Consider the following 23,547-nt stretch of genomic DNA (forward strand, 5'->3'; position numbering starts at 1 on the left):
AGGCCGAGTGTGAGTGATGAGAAGAAGGAAGACTCGGCCCACCATGTGATCAAGAAGCTGCCAAAGGAAGAAGATGCCAAAGGAAGAAGGAAGGAAGTCGCTTTCAAGGAGGAAGAACCTAACGGTCACAAGAAAAGAATCACATGTGCAAGGAAGGGAAGGATGTCACTATCACCTTCACCAAATCGAGAGAATGTCCCTATCAACACTCTCTTCCTCTCTCTAACGGTCATAAGCATTGTATTCCCTATATTAAGTTGTAATTCACTTCAATATAACACACACAATATTATTCAATAGAAGAGAAACCGATTTCCTCTCTATACTTGTGTTCTTGTTTCATATTAACAATGTAGAGAGTTTAGGATTAGCGGTTAGGGGCTGCCCTTAAGGCAGCCTATTCTCTTCTCAAATCCACCTAAACTCTTCTTATTTACTGCTTTACTTAGCCTAGATTACTGATTCTTAATCCTCCTTCTCCTAAGTACACAAACTCTAAGTGTTGTGATACTAGAAGAGGATAAGTCTCAAACTAGTGCTTCTCCTAGTTAGGATCCGCTTACTCTCTAGTATTTGGGTTCTATCTAGCTTGTTTATGGGGAGTTCATCACAAGTTGATGTTCTCTCCTCCCCCTTGAGAATGAGTTAGTTTGTTGTGGGTAAAGGGGGATTCATTCACCAAGTGTTTGTCTACCCTCTCTTGTGAGCTTTGTCTCATAAATCTCAACATGGTATCAGAGCAGGCTCTGTTCTTGGTGACTCAAACTCGTTCTCAAGTTGGTTCTCTTAGGAGTTAGCTTAATTAAAGTTTTAATCCTAGCCTAGGTGTTAAATCGCTTAGCTTAGTTTCTTTAAAAACTTTAATTTTGCTTTTGTTGTTAAATCGATTCTCTAGCAGCTCAATGTTGAGTAAGCTTGGTCTTGGGTCTTTGTAGAGTTCATAGACCAAGTGTGTGAAAGAAATCGATTTTAAAACCTCATCCTTAGGCTTCACCGATTGGGTAAAAGCTTGGGTTTAAATTGAGGTGGTGATGAACCAAGGAGCAAATTGTTCTTGTTCTTGGTAAGGATTCACGTGTTTTTAGGCTTGTATAGAGCCACGAAATCCTTAGGATTTTTCCTAGGATTCTCTTAAGATTTAGTTAATTTTCCTTTAAAGGTTTAATTTTGCTTTTGTTAAATTTCCTTTAAAGTTTAATTACTAAATCACTTCTTCTTCTTCTCAAGGTTGAGAAAGCTTTGTTTCTGGTCATATGGTGTGTCCAGGTTCGAGTTTGAGGAAGAGAGAGACTTTATTTTAGCATGTAGAGCCCGCTTGGTCAAATAGATTCAAGTTGGTCCAAGATGCATTCTTTTAACCGTTGGACAATAGGCTGTTCCAAAGGCTTTTGTTGTTTCTTCTTTGCTTGGGACCACGAAAAACATCTTCTATATGTTATCTTCGTGGATCTAAAGCCTTAATCTCTTGAAGAACACTTGTTTAAGTGATTCTACAAGGAGCTTTGTTGTTAAACCTTTGGAGAAACTAATTTTCCATAAGGTCCATGTGTTTCAGCCATTAAAGCACCAAAAGAGATTGTCTTCTTGGTTGTTCTTGGCTGTCAAAGCTTCTGCAAACTCAAGAAAACAGAGTCTAACTCTGTCCATAGGAACTCTTGAGCTCTATTCTACTCTCCATTCACCTTATACTATCGCCCATATTCTCTCTTATACTCTCTTATACTTTATTCTCTTGGTTACTTATACTTGGTTACTTATTCTCTAAATTCTATTTTATTTTCAGTAATATTCTATATTCTCTATTCTCTAATCTCTAACAATCTCTTGTTTAGAATCTGTTCCATTGATTTTTGGTTTCAGTTTCAGCATTGAAGATTGTGTGGAGCTCGCTCACTATCTCAAGGAGAAGAAGTGGCGAGGTTGAAGGCTACAAGATAGCCATGTAAGAGCGCAGCACAATGCCTGGAGTTAGAACCAAGGGCCACCAAGTCTTTGTTAAGCTGGTGGAAGGTGATGAATCAGTCCAAGAGCATGTGTGTTAGTGCCAAGTTGTTGATCGGATGTGCACAATGGTCTTTAGGAAAGGTGATGCACAAGGTTTCAACCGTTGATTGGATGTGCACAAGAACGGTGATGCACAAGGCTTCAACTGAGGTGATGAGGTTTCAGCCCATCATCAAGTAAAGGTTACGGGGGAGATCAAGTGACTTCAGACCGTACCTCACAGATTCTGCTCGGCCACAAGCAAAAGTTTTTACTTAAAGCTCAGCCGAAGCGTCTCAAAGATCGACTCGGACGAAACCCTTCCACTGCGATTCAGCTTCCGCGTTCTTCAACAAAGTTCGAGACCATGGAGTCATCTTGCCAGTGGAAGTAGAATCATACCAATCCGAGCAGCCGTTCGAAAGTTATGTCCGATTCAGTGGGCATATGTCAGTCTGACGATAAAACTGACCGGGTTAAAAACCATGGTTAGAGAAGCGGTCTCAAGGAGGAATTCCAAACCGCATCAGTGTTCAACCCTCTCCTTCCTATCCATCAAAACACCATAAAGGCTGTGCTCTAAACTCTACTCTATTTAAATTTCTTAAATTCATTATCTTAGCTCTATTACTAGTCTTTACTCTTTAATATGTTCTTTTGAAGTTTTCCTTAGAATTTTCTTTGATATTCCTCATAGCAAACACTTATTCTTTTCTTCTTTATCACTTGTTTCAAGGGTGAAGGAGACTATGAGAGCCTCAAAAGAAAATTCGAGAAGTGCAAGCTTGGAGAGATCATATGAAGTGAGTTCAAGGCAAGAAGGGCTAAGGAGTGTAGCGGTTCAAATAATGAAGAGAAGAGAGCTGGTTCCTTTTAAACCAAGGTCAGGGGACATCATGGATAGTGGAGGCTATACTCTTTTTCCCTCTAACAAAGTTTTATCCCAAGAGGTTTTCTTTGTTGAGGTTTTTAATGAGGTAGACTACACTACTCCACCCTTGATCTTTGGTCCCCATGGTGTCCCACCGATCAAGCGTGCGGGGGAGTATTAGAATGTAAGGAAGAGAAGAGAGAAGAGGCCGGTAAGGCCGAACCATAGAAGAAGAAGAGAAGTGGCCGGTGAGGCTGCCAACACAAGAAGAACGGCCGGTAAGGCCGTGTGCACCAAGAAGAGTGGCCGTGAGGCCATGAATGGCATGAGAACGGCCGGTTAGGCCGTGAATACAATGAGTAAGGCCATGTGGGCTGAATGAAGAATAAGAGAAGGCCATAAGTGCAATGAGAAGGGCAAAGGCCTTATAAGAAGAAGAAGCCCAAGAGGAAGTCTCACAAAGGAAAGAAGGAAGGAATGAGGCCGAGTGTGAGTGATGAGAAGAAGGAAGACTCGGCCCACCATGTGATCAAGAAGCTGCCAAAGGAAGAAGATGCCAAAGGAAGAAGGAAGGAAGTCGCTTTCAAGGAGGAAGAACCTAACGGTCACAAGAAAAGAATCACATGTGCAAGGAAGGGAAGGATGTCACTATCACCTTCACCAAATCGAGAGAATGTCCCTATCAACACTCTCTTCCTCTCTCTAACGGTCATAAGCATTGTATTCCCTATATTAAGTTGTAATTCACTTCAATATAACACACACAATATTATTCAATAGAAGAGAAACCGATTTCCTCTCTATACTTGTGTTCTTGTTTCATATTAACAATGTAGAGAGTTTAGGATTAGCGGTTAGGGGCTGCCCTTAAGGCAGCCTATTCTCTTCTCAAATCCACCTAAACTCTTCTTATTTACTGCTTTACTTAGCCTAGATTACTGATTCTTAATCCTCCTTCTCCTAAGTACACAAACTCTAAGTGTTGTGATACTAGAAGAGGATAAGTCTCAAACTAGTGCTTCTCCTAGTTAGGATCCGCTTACTCTCTAGTATTTGGGTTCTATCTAGCTTGTTTATGGGGAGTTCATCACAAGTTGATGTTCTCTCCTCCCCCTTGAGAATGAGTTAGTTTGTTGTGGGTAAAGGGGGATTCATTCACCAAGTGTTTGTCTACCCTCTCTTGTGAGCTTTGTCTCATAAATCTCAACACTAGGGTCTGAATGTGTGACAGTCCAATGCATTTGACTAATTGTAAGAGTTCGGGATGAATTTGGAGTGTTTAGACAACACTTAAACCCATTTATCCCAAAACATGCTTAAACCGAGAAAACAGGCTAAAACTGAGAGAAAACATTGTTTTGAAGCAGTAATCAGCTGTGTTACTCATTCTAGGGTCAAAATATGTAACAATCTAATGCATTTGACTAATTTCAAGAGGTCGGGTTGAATTTGGAATGTTTAGCCACCACTTATACCCATTTTGTCCCGAAACAGGCTAAAACCAAGAAAACGTTGATTCTAAGCAGTAAACAGTTCTGTTACAATTTCTAGGGTCAGAATGTGTGACATTCCAATGCATTTGACTAATTTTAAGAGTTCGGGATGAATTTGGAGTGTTTAGACAACACTTAAACCCGTTTTATCCCAAAACAGGCTTAAACCGAGAAAACATGCTAAAACCGAGAGAAAACATTGATTTGAAGCAGTAATCAGCTATGTTACTCTTTCTAGGTTCAAATATGTAACAATCCAATGCATTTTACTAATTAGAAGAGTTCGGGTTGAATTTAGAGTGTTTAGACAACACTTATACCCATTTTGTCCCGAAAAGGCTAAAACCAAGAAAACGTTGATTCTAAGCAGTAAAAAGCGTTGTTACAATTTCTAGGGTCTGAATGTGTGACATTCCAATGCATTTGACTAATTGTAAGAGTTCAGGATGAATTTGGAATGTTTAGACAACACTTAAACCCGTTTTATCCCAAAACAGGCTTAAACCGAGAAAACATGCTAAAACCGAGAGAAAACATTGATTTGAAGCAGTAATCAGCTATGTTACTCTTTCTAGGGTCAAATATGTAACAATCCAATGCATTTGACTAATTACAAGAGTTCGGGTTGAATTTCGAGTGTTTAGCCACCACTTATACCATTTTATCCCGAAACAGGCTAAAACCGAGAAAACGTTGATTCAAAGCAGTAAACAGCGTTGTTATTGTTTCTAGGGTCAGAATGTGTGACATTCCAATGCATTTGACTAATTGTAAGAGTTCAGGATGAATTTGGAGTGTTTAGACGACACTTAAACCCGTTTTATCCCAAAACAGGCTTAAACCGAGAAAACATGCTAAAACCGAGAGAAAACATTGATTTGAAGCAGTAATCAGCTATGTTACTCTTTCTAGGGTCAAATATGTAACAATCCAATGCATTTGACTAATTACAAGAGTTCGGGTTGAATTTCGAGTGTTTAGCCACCACTTATACCCATTTTGTCCTGAAACAGGCTAAAACCGAGAAAACATTGATTCAAAGCAGTATACAGCTCTGTTACTATTTCTAGGGTCAGAATGTGTGACATTCCAATGCATTTGACTAATTGTAAGAGTTCGGGATGAATTTGGAGTGTTTAGACAACACTTAAACCCGTTTATCCCAAAACAGGCTTAAACCGAGAAAATAGGCTAAAACAAGGAGAAAGCATTGATTTGAAGCAGTAAACAGCTGTGTTACTCTTTCTAGGGTCAAAATATGTAACAATCCAATGCATTTGAGTAATTACAAGAATTCGGGTTGAATTTGGAGTGTTTAGCCACCACTTATACCCATTTTGTCCCGAAACAGGCTAAAACCGAGAAAACATTGATTCAAAGCAGTATACAGCTCTGTTACTATTTCTAGGGTCTGAATGTGTGACAGTCCAATGCATTTGACTAATTGTAAGAGTTCGGGATGAATTTGGAGTGTTTAGACAACACTTAAACCCATTTATCCCAAAACATGCTTAAACCGAGAAAACAGGCTAAAACTGAGAGAAAACATTGTTTTGAAGCAGTAATCAGCTGTGTTACTCATTCTAGGGTCAAAATATGTAACAATCTAATGCATTTGACTAATTTCAAGAGGTCGGGTTGAATTTGGAATGTTTAGCCACCACTTATACCCATTTTGTCCCGAAACAGGCTAAAACCAAGAAAACGTTGATTCTAAGCAGTAAACAGTTCTGTTACAATTTCTAGGGTCAGAATGTGTGACATTCCAATGCATTTGACTAATTTTAAGAGTTCGGGATGAATTTGGAGTGTTTAGACAACACTTAAACCCGTTTTATCCCAAAACAGGCTTAAACCGAGAAAACATGCTAAAACCGAGAGAAAACATTGATTTGAAGCAGTAATCAGCTATGTTACTCTTTCTAGGTTCAAATACGTAACAATCCAATGCATTTTATTAATTAGAAGAGTTCGGGTTGAATTTAGAGTGTTTAGCCAACACTTATACCCATTTTGTCCCGAAAAAGGCTAAAACCAAGAAAACGTTGATTCTAAGCAGTAAAAAGCGTTGTTACAATTTCTAGGGTCTGAATGTGTGACATTCCAATGCATTTGACTAATTGTAAGAGTTCAGGATGAATTTGGAATGTTTAGACAACACTTAAACCCGTTTTATCCCAAAACAGGCTTAAATCGAGAAAACATGCTAAAACCGAGAGAAAACATTGATTTGAAGCAGTAATCAGCTATGTTACTCTTTCTAGGGTCAAATATGTAACAATCCAATGCATTTGACTAATTACAAGAGTTCGGGTTGAATTTCGAGTGTTTAGCCACCACTTATACCATTTTATCCCGAAACAGGCTAAAACCGAGAAAACGTTGATTCAAAGCAGTAAACAGCGTTGTTATTGTTTCTAGGGTCAGAATGTGTGACATTCCAATGCATTTGACTAATTGTAAGAGTTCAGTATGAATTTGGAGTGTTTAGACAACACTTAAACCCGTTTTATCCCAAAACAGGCTTAAACCGAGAAAACATGCTAAAACCGAGAGAAAACATTGATTTGAAGCAGTAATCAGCTATGTTACTCTTTCTAGGGTCAAATATGTAACAATCCAATGCATTTGACTAATTACAAGAGTTCGGGTTGAATTTCGAGTGTTTAGCCACCACTTATACCCATTTTGTCCCGAAACAGGCTAAAACCGAGAAAACATTGATTCAAAGCAGTATACAGCTCTGTTACTATTTCTAGGGTCTGAATGTGTGACAGTCCAATGCATTTGACTAATTGTAAGAGTTCGGGATGAATTTGGAGTGTTTAGACAACACTTAAACCCATTTATCCCAAAACATGCTTAAACCGAGAAAACAGGCTAAAACTGAGAGAAAACATTGTTTTGAAGCAGTAATCAGCTGTGTTACTCATTCTAGGGTCAAAATATGTAACAATCTAATGCATTTGACTAATTTCAAGAGGTCGGGTTGAATTTGGAATGTTTAGCCACCACTTATACCCATTTTGTCCCGAAACAGGCTAAAACCAAGAAAACGTTGATTCTAAGCAGTAAACAGTTCTGTTACAATTTCTAGGGTCAGAATGTGTGACATTCCAATGCATTTGACTAATTTTAAGAGTTCGGGATGAATTTGGAGTGTTTAGACAACACTTAAACCCGTTTTATCCCAAAACAGGCTTAAACCGAGAAAACATGCTAAAACCGAGAGAAAACATTGATTTGAAGCAGTAATCAGCTATGTTACTCTTTCTAGGTTCAAATACGTAACAATCCAATGCATTTTATTAATTAGAAGAGTTCGGGTTGAATTTAGAGTGTTTAGCCAACACTTATACCCATTTTGTCCCGAAAAAGGCTAAAACCAAGAAAACGTTGATTCTAAGCAGTAAAAAGCGTTGTTACAATTTCTAGGGTCTGAATGTGTGACATTCCAATGCATTTGACTAATTGTAAGAGTTCAGGATGAATTTGGAATGTTTAGACAACACTTAAACCCGTTTTATCCCAAAACAGGCTTAAACCGAGAAAACATGCTAAAACCGAGAGAAAACATTGATTTGAAGCAGTAATCAGCTATGTTACTCTTTCTAGGGTCAAATATGTAACAATCCAATGCATTTGACTAATTACAAGAGTTCGGGTTGAATTTCGAGTGTTTAGCCACCACTTATACCATTTTATCCCGAAACAGGCTAAAACCGAGAAAACGTTGATTCAAAGCAGTAAACAGCGTTGTTATTGTTTCTAGGGTCAGAATGTGTGACATTCCAATGCATTTGACTAATTGTAAGAGTTCAGTATGAATTTGGAGTGTTTAGACAACACTTAAACCCGTTTTATCCCAAAACAGGCTTAAACCGAGAAAACATGCTAAAACCGAGAGAAAACATTGATTTGAAGCAGTAATCAGCTATGTTACTCTTTCTAGGGTCAAATATGTAACAATCCAATGCATTTGACTAATTACAAGAGTTCGGGTTGAATTTCGAGTGTTTAGCCACCACTTATACCCATTTTGTCCTAAAACAGGCTAAAACCGAGAAAACATTGATTCAAAGCAGTATACAGCTCTGTTACTATTTCTAGGGTCAGAATGTGTGACATTCCAATGCATTTGACTAATTGTAAGAGTTCGGGATGAATTTGGAGTGTTTAGACAACACTTAAACCCGTTTATCCCAAAACAGGCTTAAACCGAGAAAATAGGCTAAAACAAGGAGAAAGCATTGATTTGAAGCAGTAAACAGCTGTGTTACTCTTTCTAGGGTCAAAATATGTAACAATCCAATGCATTTGAGTAATTACAAGAATTCGGGTTGAATTTGGAGTGTTTAGCCACCACTTATACCCATTTTGTCCCGAAACAGGCTAAAACCGAGAAAACATTGATTCAAAGCAGTATACAGCTCTGTTACTATTTCTAGGGTCTGAATGTGTGACAGTCCAATGCATTTGACTAATTGTAAGAGTTCGGGATGAATTTGGAGTGTTTAGACAACACTTAAACCCGTTTTATCCCAAAACAGGCTTAAACCGAGAAAACATGCTAAAACCGAGAGAAAACATTGATTTGAAGCAGTAATCAGCTATGTTACTCTTTCTAGGGTCAAATATGTAACAATCCAATGCATTTTACTAATTAGAAGAGTTCGGGTTGAATTTAGAGTGTTTAGACAACACTTATACCCATTTTGTCCCGAAACAGGCTAAAACCAAGAAAACGTTGATTCTAAGCAGTAAAAAGCGTTGTTACAATTTCTAGGGTCAGAATGTGTGACATTCCGATGCATTTGACTAATTGTAAGAGTTCGGGATGAATTTGGAGTGTTTAGACAACACTTAAACCCGTTTATCCCAAAACAGGCTTAAACCGAGAAAACATGCTAAAACCGAGAGAAAACATTGATTTGAAGCAGTAATCAGCTATGTTACTCTTTCTAGGGTCAAATATGTAACAATCCAACGCATTTGACTAATTACAAGAGTTCGGGTTGAATTTCGAGTGTGTAGCCACCACTTATACCCATTTTGTCCCGAAAGAGGCTAAAACCGAGAAAACGTTGATTCAAAGCAGTAAACAGCGTTGTTACTGTTTCTAGGGTCAGAATGTGTGACATTCCAATGCATTTGACTAATTGTAAGAGTTCAGTATGAATTTGGAGTGTTTAGACAACACTTAAACCCGTTTTATCCCAAAACAGGCTTAAACCGAGAAAACAGGCTAAAACTGAGAGAAAACATTGTTTTGAAGCAGTAATCAGCTATGTTACTCTTTCTAGGGTCAAATATGTAACAATCCAATGCATTTGACTAATTACAAGAGTTCGGGTTGAATTTCGAGTGTTTAGCCACCACTTATACCATTTTATCCCGAAACAGGCTAAAACCGAGAAAACGTTGATTCAAAGCAGTAAACAGCGTTGTTATTGTTTCTAGGGTCAGAATGTGTGACATTCCAATGCATTTGACTAATTGTAAGAGTTCAGGATGAATTTGGAGTGTTTAGACGACACTTAAACCCGTTGTATCCCAAAACAGGCTTAAACCGAGAAAACATGCTAAAACCGAGAGAAAACATTGATTTGAAGCAGTAATCAGCTATGTTACTCTTTCTAGGGTCAAATATGTAACAATCCAATGCATTTGACTAATTACAAGAGTTCGGGTTGAATTTCGAGTGTTTAGCCACCACTTATACCCATTTTGTCCTGAAACAGGCTAAAACCGAGAAAACATTGATTCAAAGCAGTATACAGCTCTGTTACTATTTCTAGGGTCAGAATGTGTGACATTCCAATGCATTTGACTAATTGTAAGAGTTCGGGATGAATTTGGAGTGTTTAGACAACACTTAAACCCGTTTATCCCAAAACAGGCTTAAACCGAGAAAATAGGCTAAAACAAGGAGAAAGCATTGATTTGAAGCAGTAAACAGCTGTGTTACTCTTTCTAGGGTCAAAATATGTAACAATCCAATGCATTTGAGTAATTACAAGAATTCGGGTTGAATTTGGAGTGTTTAGCCACCACTTATACCCATTTTGTCCCGAAACAGGCTAAAACCGAGAAAACATTGATTCAAAGCAGTATACAGCTCTGTTACTATTTCTAGGGTCTGAATGTGTGACAGTCCAATGCATTTGACTAATTGTAAGAGTTCGGGGTGAATTTGGAGTGTTTAGACAACACTTAAACCCATTTATCCCAAAACATGCTTAAACCGAGAAAACAGGCTAAAACTGAGAGAAAACATTGTTTTGAAGCAGTAATCAGCTGTGTTACTCATTCTAGGGTCAAAATATGTAACAATCTAATGCATTTGACTAATTTCAAGAGGTCGGGTTGAATTTGGAATGTTTAGCCACCACTTATACCCATTTTGTCCCGAAACAGGCTAAAACCAAGAAAACGTTGATTCTAAGCAGTAAACAGTTCTGTTACAATTTCTAGGGTCAGAATGTGTGACATTCCAATGCATTTGACTAATTTTAAGAGTTCGGGATGAATTTGGAGTGTTTAGACAACACTTAAACCCGTTTTATCCCAAAACAGGCTTAAACCGAGAAAACATGCTAAAACCGAGAGAAAACATTGATTTGAAGCAGTAATCAGCTATGTTACTCTTTCTAGGTTCAAATATGTAACAATCCAATGCATTTTACTAATTAGAAGAGTTCGGGTTGAATTTAGAGTGTTTAGACAACACTTATACCCATTTTGTCCCGAAACAGGCTAAAACCAAGAAAACGTTGATTCTAAGCAGTAAAAAGCGTTGTTACAATTTCTAGGGTCAGAATGTGTGACATTCCAATGCATTTGACTAATTGTAAGAGTTCGGGATGAATTTGGAGTGTTTAGACAACACTTAAACCCGTTTATCCCAAAACAGGCTTAAACCGAGAAAACATGCTAAAACCGAGAGAAAACATTGATTTGAAGCAGTAATCAGCTATGTTACTCTTTCTAGGGTCAAATATGTAACAATCCAACGCATTTGACTAATTACAAGAGTTCGGGTTGAATTTCGAGTGTGTAGCCACCACTTATACCCATTTTGTCCCGAAAGAGGCTAAAACCGAGAAAACGTTGATTCAAAGCAGTAAACAGCGTTGTTACTGTTTCTAGGGTCAGAATGTGTGACATTCCAATGCATTTGACTAATTGTAAGAGTTCAGTATGAATTTGGAGTGTTTAGACAACACTTAAACCCGTTTTATCCCAAAACAGGCTTAAACCGAGAAAACAGGCTAAAACTGAGAGAAAACATTGTTTTGAAGCAGTAATCAGCTATGTTACTCTTTCTAGGGTCAAATATGTAACAATCCAATGCATTTGACTAATTACAAGAGTTCGGGTTGAATTTCGAGTGTTTAGCCACCACTTATACCATTTTATCCCGAAACAGGCTAAAACCGAGAAAACGTTGATTCAAAGCAGTAAACAGCGTTGTTATTGTTTCTAGGGTCAGAATGTGTGACATTCCAATGCATTTGACTAATTGTAAGAGTTCAGGATGAATTTGGAGTGTTTAGACGACACTTAAACCCGTTGTATCCCAAAACAGGCTTAAACCGAGAAAACATGCTAAAACCGAGAGAAAACATTGATTTGAAGCAGTAATCAGCTATGTTACTCTTTCTAGGGTCAAAATATGTAACAATCCAATGCATTTGAGTAATTACAAGAATTCGGGTTGAATTTGGAGTGTTTAGCCACCACTTATACCCATTTTGTCCCGAAACAGGCTAAAACCGAGAAAACATTGATTCAAAGCAGTATACAGCTCTGTTACTATTTCTAGGGTCTGAATGTGTGACAGTCCAATGCATTTGACTAATTGTAAGAGTTCGGGATGAATTTGGAGTGTTTAGACAACACTTAAACCCATTTATCCCAAAACATGCTTAAACCGAGAAAACAGGCTAAAACTGAGAGAAAACATTGTTTTGAAGCAGTAATCAGCTGTGTTACTCATTCTAGGGTCAAAATATGTAACAATCTAATGCATTTGACTAATTTCAAGAGGTCGGGTTGAATTTGGAATGTTTAGCCACCACTTATACCCATTTTGTCCCGAAACAGGCTAAAACCAAGAAAACGTTGATTCTAAGCAGTAAACAGTTCTGTTACAATTTCTAGGGTCAGAATGTGTGACATTCCAATGCATTTGACTAATTTTAAGAGTTCGGGATGAATTTGGAGTGTTTAGACAACACTTAAACCCGTTTTATCCCAAAACAGGCTTAAACCGAGAAAACATGCTAAAACCGAGAGAAAACATTGATTTGAAGCAGTAATCAGCTATGTTACTCTTTCTAGGTTCAAATATGTAACAATCCAATGCATTTTACTAATTAGAAGAGTTCGGGTTGAATTTAGAGTGTTTAGACAACACTTATACCCATTTTGTCCCGAAAAGGCTAAAACCAAGAAAACGTTGATTCTAAGCAGTAAAAAGCGTTGTTACAATTTCTAGGGTCTGAATGTGTGACATTCCAATGCATTTGACTAATTGTAAGAGTTCAGGATGAATTTGGAATGTTTAGACAACACTTAAACCCGTTTTATCCCAAAACAGGCTTAAACTGAGAAAACATGCTAAAACCGAGAGAAAACATTGATTTGAAGCAGTAATCAGCTATGTTACTCTTTCTAGGGTCAAATATGTAACAATCCAATGCATTTGACTAATTACAAGAGTTCGGGTTGAATTTCGAGTGTTTAGCCACCACTTATACCATTTTATCCCGAAACAGGCTAAAACCGAGAAAACGTTGATTCAAAGCAGTAAACAGCGTTGTTATTGTTTCTAGGGTCAGAATGTGTGACATTCCAATGCATTTGACTAATTGTAAGAGTTCAGGATGAATTTGGAGTGTTTAGACGACACTTAAACCCGTTTTATCCCAAAACAGGCTTAAACCGAGAAAACATGCTAAAACCGAGAGAAAACATTGATTTGAAGCATTAATCAGCTATGTTACTCTTTCTAGGGTCAAATATGTAACAATCCAATGCATTTGACTAATTACAAGAGTTCGGGTTGAATTTCGAGTGTTTAGCCACCACTTATACCCATTTTGTCCTGAAACAGGCTAAAACCGAGAAAACATTGATTCAAAGCAGTATACAGCTCTGTTACTATTTCTAGGGTCAGAATGTGTGACATTCCAATGCATTTGACTAATTGTAAGAGTTCGGGATGAATTTGGAGTGTTTAGACAACACTTAAACCCGTTTATCCCAAAACAGGCTTAAACCGAGAAAATAGGCTAAAACAAGGAGAAAGCATTGATTTGAAGCAGTAAACAGCTGTGTTACTCTTTCTAGGGTCAAAATATGTAACAATCCAATGCATTTGAGTAATTACAAGAATTCGGGTTGAATTTGGAGTGTTTAGCCACCACTTATACCCATTTTGTCCCGAAACAGGCTAAAACCGAGAAAACATTGATTCAAAGCAGTATACAGCTCTGTTACTATTTCTAGGGTCTGAATGTGTGACAGTCCAATGCATTTGACTAATTGTAAGAGTTCGGGATGAATTTGGAGTGTTTAGACAACACTTAAACCCATTTATCCCAAAACATGCTTAAACCGAGAAAACAGGCTAAAACTGAGAGAAAACATTGTTTTGAAGCAGTAATCAGCTGTGTTACTCATTCTAGGGTCAAAATATGTAACAATCTAATGCATTTGACTAATTTCAAGAGGTCGGGTTGAATTTGGAATGTTTAGCCACCACTTATACCCATTTTGTCCCGAAACAGGCTAAAACCAAGAAAACGTTGATTCTAAGCAGTAAACAGTTCTGTTACAATTTCTAGGGTCAGAATGTGTGACATTCCAATGCATTTGACTAATTTTAAGAGTTCGGGATGAATTTGGAGTGTTTAGACAACACTTAAACCCGTTTTATCCCAAAACAGGCTTAAACCGAGAAAACATGCTAAAACCGAGAGAAAACATTGATTTGAAGCAGTAATCAGCTATGTTACTCTTTCTAGGTTCAAATATGTAACAATCCAATGCATTTTACTAATTAGAAGAGTTCGGGTTGAATTTAGAGTGTTTAGACAACACTTATACCCATTTTGTCCCGAAACAGGCTAAAACCAAGAAAACGTTGATTCTAAGCAGTAAAAAGCGTTGTTACAATTTCTAGGGTCCGAATGTGTGACATTCCAATGCATTTGACTAATTGTAAGAGTTCGGGATGAATTTGGAATGTTTAGACAACACGTAAACCCGTTTTATCCCAAAACAGGCTTAAACCGAGAAAACATGCTAAAACCGAGAGAAAACATTGATTTGAAGCAGTAATCAGCTATGTTACTCTTTCTAGGGTCAAATATGTAACAATCCAATGCATTTGAGTAATTACAAGAATTCGGGTTGAATTTGGAGTGTTTAGCCACCACTTATACCCATTTTGTCCCGAAACAGGCTAAAACCGAGAAAACATTGATTCAAAGCAGTAAACAGCTCTGTTACTATTTCTAGGGTCATAATGGGTGACAGTCCAATCATTTGACTAATTGTAAGAGTTCGGGATGAATTTGGAGTGTTTAGACAACACTTAAACCCATTTATCCCAAAACATGCTTAAACCGAGAAAACAGGCTAAAACTGAGAGAAAACATTGTTTTGAAGCAGTAATCAGCTATGTTACTCTTTCTAGGGTCAAATATGTAACAATCCAATGCATTTGACTAATTACTAGAGTTCGGGTTGAATTTCGAGTGTTTAGCCACCACTTATACCCATTTTGTCCCGAAAGAGGCTAAAACCGAGAAAACGTTGATTCAAAGCAGTAAACAGCGTTGTTACTGTTTCTAGGGTCAGAATGTGTGACATTCCAATGTATTTGACTAATTGTAAGAGTTCAGTATGAATTTGGAGTGCTTAGACAACACTTAAACCCGTTTTATCCCAAAACAGGCTTAAACCGAGAAAACATGCTAAAACCGAGAGAAAACATTGATTTGAAGCAGTAATCAGCTATGTTACTCTTTCTAGGGTCAAATATGTAACAATCCAATGCATTTGAGTAATTACAAGAATTCGGGTTGAATTTGGAGTGTTTAGCCACCACTTATACCCATTTTGTCCCGAAACAGGCTAAAACCGAGAAAACATTGATTCAAAGCAGTAAACAGCTCTGTTACTATTTCTAGTGTCATAATGGGTGACAGTCCAATGCATTTGACTAATTGTAAGAGTTGGGTATGAATTTGGAGTGTTTAGACAACACTTAAACCCGTTTATCCTAAAACAGGCTTAAACCGAGAAAACATGCTAAAACCGAGAGAAAACATTGATTTGAAGCAGTAATCAGCTATGTTACTCTTTCTAGGGTCAAATATGTAACAATCCAACGCATTTGACTAATTAGAAGAGTTTGAGTTGAATTTCGAGTGTGTAGCCACCACTTATACCCATTTTGTCCCGAAACAGGCTAAAACCGAGAAAACATTGATTCAAGGCAGTATACAGCTCTGTTACTATTTCTAGGGTCATAATGTGTGACATTCCAATGCATTTGACTAATTTTAAGAGTTCGGGATGAATTTGGAGTGTTTAGACGACACTTAAACCCGTTTTATCCCAAAACAGGCTTAAACCGAGAAAACATGCTAAAACCGAGAGAAAACATTGATTTGAAGCAGTAATCAGCTATGTTACTCTTTCGAGGGTCAAATATGTAACAATCCAATGCATTTGACTAATTACAAGAGTTCGGGTTGAATTTCGAGTGTTTAGCCACCACTTATACCCATTTTGTCCTGAAACAGGCTAAAACCGAGAAAACATTGATTCAAAGCAGTATACAGCTCTGTTACTATTTCTAGGGTCAGAATGTGTGACATTCCAATGCATTTGACTAATTGTAAGAGTTCGGGATGAATTTGGAGTGTTTAGACAACACTTAAACCCGTTTATCCCAAAACAGGCTTAAACCGAGAAAATAGGCTAAAACAAGGAGAAAGCATTGATTTGAAGCAGTAAACAGCTGTGTTACTCTTTCTAGGGTCAAAATATGTAACAATCCAATGCATTTGAGTAATTACAAGAATTCGGGTTGAATTTGGAGTGTTTAGCCACCACTTATACCCATTTTGTCCCGAAACAGGCTAAAACCGAGAAAACATTGATTCAAAGCAGTATACAGCTCTGTTACTATTTCTAGGGTCAGAATGTGTGACAGTCCAATGCATTTGACTAATTGTAAGAGTTTGGGATGAATTTGGAGTGTTTAGACAACACTTAAACCCGTTTTATCCCAAAACAGGCTTAAACCGAGAAAACATGCTAAAACCGAGAGAAAACATTGATTTGAAGCAGTAATCAGCTATGTTACTCTTTCTAGGGTCAAATATGTAACAATCCAATGCATTTGACTAATTACAAGAGTTCGGGTTGAATTTCGAGTGTTTAGCCACCACTTATACCCATTTTGTCCTGAAACAGGCTAAAACCGAGAAAACATTGATTCAAAGCAGTATACAGCTCTGTTACTATTTCTAGGGTCAGAATGTGTGACATTCCAATGCATTTGACTAATTGTAAGAGTTCGGGATGAATTTGGAGTGTTTAGACAACACTTAAACCCGTTTATCCCAAAACAGGCTTAAACCGAGAAAATAGGCTAAAACAAGGAGAAAGCATTGATTTGAAGCAGTAAACAGCTGTGTTACTCTTTCTAGGGTCAAAATATGTAACAATCCAATGCATTTGAGTAATTACAAGAATTCGGGTTGAATTTGGAGTGTTTAGCCACCACTTATACCCATTTTGTCCCGAAACAGGCTAAAACCGAGAAAACATTGATTCAAAGCAGTATACAGCTCTGTTACTATTTCTAGGGTCTGAATGTGTGACAGTCCAATGCATTTGACTAATTGTAAGAGTTCGGGATGAATTTGGAGTGTTTAGACAACACTTAAACCCATTTATCCCAAAACATGCTTAAACCGAGAAAACAGGCTAAAACTGAGAGAAAACATTGTTTTGAAGCAGTAATCAGCTGTGTTACTCATTCTAGGGTCAAAATATGTAACAATCTAATGCATTTGACTAATTTCAAGAGGTCGGGTTGAATTTGGAATGTTTAGCCACCACTTATACCCATTTTGTCCCGAAACAGGCTAAAACCAAGAAAACGTTGATTCTAAGCAGTAAACAGCTCTGTTACTATTTCTAGGGTCAGAATGTGTGACATTCCAATGCATTTGACTAATTGTAAGAGTTCGGTATGAATCTGGAGTGTTTAGACAACACTTAAACCCGTTTATCCCAAAACAGGCTTAAACCGAGAAAACAGGCTAAAATAAGGACAAAACATTGATTTGAAGCAGTAAACAGCTGTGTTACTCTTTCTAGGGTCAAAATATGTAACAATCCAATGCATTTGAGTAATTACAAGAATTCGGGTTGAATTTGGAGTGTTTAGCCACCACTTATACCCATTTTGTCCCGAAACAGGCTAAAACCGAGAAAACATTGATTCAAAGCAGTATACAGCTCTGTTACTATTTCTAGGGTCAGAATGTGTGACAGTCCAATGCATTTGACTAATTGTAAGAGTTTGGGATGAATTTGGAGTGTTTAGACAACACTTAAACCCATTTATCCCAAAACATGCTTAAACCGAGAAAACAGGCTAAAACTGAGAGAAAACATTGTTTTGAAGCAGTAATCAGCTGTGTTACTCATTCTAGGGTCAAAATATGTAACAATCCAATGCATTTGACTAATTTCAAGAGGTCGGGTTGAATTTGGAATGTTTAGCCACCACTTATACCCATTTTGTCCCGAAACAGGCTAAAACCAAGAAAACGTTGATTCTAAGCAGTAAAAAGCGTTGTTACAATTTCTAGGGTCCGAATGTGTGACATTCCAATGCATTTGACTAATTGTAAGAGTTCGGGATGAATTTGGAATGTTTAGACAACACGTAAACCCGTTTTATCCCAAAACAGGCTTAAACCGAGAAAACATGCTAAAACCGAGAGAAAACATTGATTTGAAGCAATAATCAGCTATGTTACTCTTTCTAGGGTCAAATATGTAACAATCCAATGCATTTGACTAATTACAAGAGTTCGGGTTGAATTTCGAGTGTTTAGCCACCACTTATACCCATTTTGTCCCGAAAGAGGCTAAAACCGAGAAAACGTTGATTCAAAGCAGTAAACAGCGTTGTTACTGTTTCTAGGGTCAGAATGTGTGACATTCCAATGTATTTGACTAATTGTAAGAGTTCAGTATGAATTTGGAGTGTTTAGACAACACTTAAACCCATTTTATCCCAAAACAGGCTTAAACCGAGAAAACATGCTAAAACCGAGAGAAAACATTGATTTGAAGCAGTAATCAGCTATGTTACTCTTTCTAGGGTCAAATATGTAACAATCCAATGCATTTGAGTAATTACAAGAATTCGGGTTGAATTTGGAGTGTTTAGCCACCACTTATACCCATTTTGTCCCGAAACAGGCTAAAACCGAGAAAACATTGATTCAAAGCAGTAAACAGCTCTGTTACTATTTCTAGGGTCATAATGGGTGACAGTCCAATGCATTTGACTAATTGTAAGAGTTCGGGATGAATTTGGAGTGTTTAGACAACACTTAAACCCATTTATCCCAAAACATGCTTAAACCGAGAAAACAGGCTAAAACTGAGAGAAAACATTGTTTTGAAGCAGTAATCAGCTATGTTACTCTTTCTATGGTCAAATATGTAACAATCCAATGCATTTGACTAATTACTAGAGTTCGGGTTGAATTTCGAGTGTTTAGCCACCACTTATACCCATTTTGTCCCGAAAGAGGCTAAAACTAAGAAAACGTTGATTCAAAGCAGTAAACAGCGTTGTTACTGTTTCTAGGGTCAGAATGTGTGACATTCCAATGTATTTGACTAATTGTAAGAGTTCAGTATGAATTTGGAGTGCTTAGACAACACTTAAACCCGTTTTATCCCAAAACAGGCTTAAACCGAGAAAACATGCTAAAACCGAGAGAAAACATTGATTTGAAGCAGTAATCAGCTATGTTACTCTTTCTAGGGTCAAATATGTAACAATCCAATGCATTTGAGTAATTACAAGAATTCGGGTTGAATTTGGAGTGTTTAGCCACCACTTATACCCATTTTGTCCCGAAACAGGCTAAAACCGAGAAAACATTGATTCAAAGCAGTAAACAGCTCTGTTACTATTTCTAGGGTCATAATGGGTGACAGTCCAATGCATTTGACTAATTGTAAGAGTTCGGTATGAATTTGGAGTGTTTAGACAACACTTAAACCCGTTTATCCCAAAACAGGCTTAAACCGAGAAAACAGGCTAAAACAAGGACAAAACATTGATTTGAAGCAGTAAACAGCTGTGTTACTCTTTCTAGGGTCAAAATATGTAACAATCCAATGCATTTGAGTAATTACAAGAATTCGGGTTGAATTTGGAGTGTTTAGCCACCACTTATACCCATTTTGTCCCGAAACAGGCTAAAACCGAGAAAACATTGATTCAAAGCAGTATACAGCTCTGTTACTATTTCTAGGGTCAGAATGTGTGACAGTCCAATGCATTTGACTAATTGTAAGAGTTCGGGATGAATTTGGAGTGTTTAGACAACACTTAAACCCATTTATCCCAAAACATGCTTAAACCGAGAAAACAGGCTAAAACTGAGAGAAAACATTGTTTTGAAGCAGTAATCAGCTGTGTTACTCATTCTAGGGTCAAAATATGTAACAATCCAATGCATTTGACGAATTTCAAGAGGTCGGGTTGAATTTGGAATGTTTAGCCACCACTTATACCCATTTTGTCCCGAAACAGGCTAAAACCAAGAAAACGTTGATTCTAAGCAGTACACAGTTCTGTTACAATTTCTAGGGTCAGAATGTGTGACATTCCAATGCATTTGACTAATTTTAAGAGTTCGGCATGAATTTGGAGTGTTTAGACAACACTTAAACCCGTTTTATCCCAAAACAGGCTTAAACCGAGAAAACATGCTAAAACCGAGAGAAAACATTGATTTGAAGCAGTAATCAGCTATGTTACTCTTTCTAGGTTCAAATATGTAACAATCCAATGCATTTTACTAATTAGAAGAGTTCGGGTTGAATTTAGAGTGTTTAGACAACACTTATACCCATTTTGTCCCGAAACAGGCTAAAACCAAGAAAACGTTGATTCTAAGCAGTAAAAAGCGTTGTTTCAATCTCTAGGGTCCGAATGTGTGACATTCCAATGCATTTGACTAATTGTACGAGTTCGGGATGAATTTGGAATGTTTAGACAACACTTAAACCCGTTTTATCCCAAAACAGGCTTAAACCGAGAAAACATGCTAAAACCGAGAGAAAACATTGATTTGAAGCAGTAATCAGCTATGTTACTCTTTCTAGGGTCAAATATGTAACAATCCAATGCATTTGACTAATTACAAGAGTTCGGGTTGAATTTCGAGTGTATAGCCACCACTTATACCATTTTATCCCGAAACAGGCTAAAACCGAGAAAACGTTGATTCAAAGCAGTAAACAGCGTTGTTATTGTTTCTAGGGTCAGAATGTGTGACATTCCAATGCATTTGACTAATTGTAAGAGTTCGGGATGAATTTGGAGTGTTTAGACGACACTTAAACCCGTTTTATCCCAAAACAGGCTTAAACCGAGAAAACATGCTAAAACCGAGAGATAACATTGATTTGAAGCAGTAATCAGCTATGTTACTCTTTCGAGGGTCAAATATGTAACAATCCAATGCATTTGACTAATTACAAGAGTTCGGGTTGAATTTCGAGTGTTTAGCCACCACTTATACCCATTTTGTCCTGAAACAGGCTAAAACCGAGAAAACATTGATTCAAAGCAGTATACAGCTCTGTTACTATTTCTAGGGTCAGAATGTGTGACATTCCAATGCATTTGACTAATTGTAAGAGTTCGGGATGAATTTGGAGTGTTTAGACAACACTTAAACCCGTTTATCCCAAAACAGGCTTAAACCGAGAAAATAGGCTAAAACAAGGAGAAAGCATTGATTTGAAGCAGTAAACAGCTGTGTTACTCTTTCTAGGGTCAAAATATGTAACAATCCAATGCATTTGAGTAATTACAAGAATTCGGGTTGAATTTGGAGTGTTTAGCCACCACTTATACCCATTTTGTCCCGAAACAGGCTAAAACCGAGAAAACATTGATTCAAAGCAGTATACAGCTCTGTTACTATTTCTAGGGTCAGAATGTGTGACAGTCCAATGCATTTGACTAATTGTAAGAGTTCGGGATGAATTTGGAGTGTTTAGACAACACTTAAACCCATTTATCCCAAAACATGCTTAAACCGAGAAAACAGGCTAAAACTGAGAGAAAACATTGTTTTGAAGCAGTAATCAGCTGTGTTACTCATTCTAGGGTCAAAATATGTAACAATCCAATGCATTTGACTAATTTCAAGAGGTCGGGTTGAATTTGGAATGTTTAGCCACCACTTATACCCATTTTGTCCCGAAACAGGCTAAAACCAAGAAAACGTTGATTCTAAGCAGTAAAAAGCGTTGTTACAATTTCTAGGGTCCGAATGTGTGACATTCCAATGCATTTGACTAATTGTAAGAGTTCGGGATGAATTTGGAATGTTTAGACAACACGTAAACCCGTTTTATCCCAAAACAGGCTTAAACCGAGAAAACATGCTAAAACCGAGAGAAAACATTGATTTGAAGCAATAATCAGCTATGTTACTCTTTCTAGGGTCAAATATGTAACAATCCAATGCATTTGACTAATTACAAGAGTTCGGGTTGAATTTCGAGTGTTTAGCCACCACTTATACCCATTTTGTCCCGAAAGAGGCTAAAACCGAGAAAACGTTGATTCAAAGCAGTAAACAGCGTTGTTACTGTTTCTAGGGTCAGAATGTGTGACATTCCAATGTATTTGACTAATTGTAAGAGTTCAGTATGAATTTGGAGTGTTTAGACAACACTTAAACCCATTTTATCCCAAAACAGGCTTAAACCGAGAAAACATGCTAAAACCGAGAGAAAACATTGATTTGAAGCAGTAATCAGCTATGTTACTCTTTCTAGGGTCAAATATGTAACAATCCAATGCATTTGAGTAATTACAAGAATTCGGGTTGAATTTGGAGTGTTTAGCCACCACTTATACCCATTTTGTCCCGAAACAGGCTAAAACCGAGAAAACATTGATTCAAAGCAGTAAACAGCTCTGTTACTATTTCTAGGGTCATAATGGGTGACAGTCCAATGCATTTGACTAATTGTAAGAGTTCGGGATGAATTTGGAGTGTTTAGACAACACTTAAACCCATTTATCCCAAAACATGCTTAAACCGAGAAAACAGGCTAAAACTGAGAGAAAACATTGTTTTGAAGCAGTAATCAGCTATGTTACTCTTTCTATGGTCAAATATGTAACAATCCAATGCATTTGACTAATTACTAGAGTTCGGGTTGAATTTCGAGTGTTTAGCCACCACTTATACCCATTTTGTCCCGAAAGAGGCTAAAACTAAGAAAACGTTGATTCAAAGCAGTAAACAGCGTTGTTACTGTTTCTAGGGTCAGAATGTGTGACATTCCAATGTATTTGACTAATTGTAAGAGTTCAGTATGAATTTGGAGTGCTTAGACAACACTTAAACCCGTTTTATCCCAAAACAGGCTTAAACCGAGAAAACATGCTAAAACCGAGAGAAAACATTGATTTGAAGCAGTAATCAGCTATGTTACTCTTTCTAGGGTCAAATATGTAACAATCCAATGCATTTGAGTAATTACAAGAATTCGGGTTGAATTTGGAGTGTTTAGCCACCACTTATACCCATTTTGTCCCGAAACAGGCTAAAACCGAGAAAACATTGATTCAAAGCAGTAAACAGCTCTGTTACTATTTCTAGGGTCATAATGGGTGACAGTCCAATGCATTTGACTAATTGTAAGAGTTCGGTATGAATTTGGAGTGTTTAGACAACACTTAAACCCGTTTATCCCAAAACAGGCTTAAACCGAGAAAACAGGCTAAAACAAGGACAAAACATTGATTTGAAGCAGTAAACAGCTGTGTTACTCTTTCTAGGGTCAAAATATGTAACAATCCAATGCATTTGAGTAATTACAAGAATTCGG

The sequence above is a fragment of the Camelina sativa genome, chromosome 13, assembly GCF_030686135.1.
Source record: "Camelina sativa cultivar CO46 ecotype springtype chromosome 13, ASM3068613v1".
NCBI lineage: Eukaryota > Viridiplantae > Streptophyta > Magnoliopsida > Brassicales > Brassicaceae > Camelina > Camelina sativa.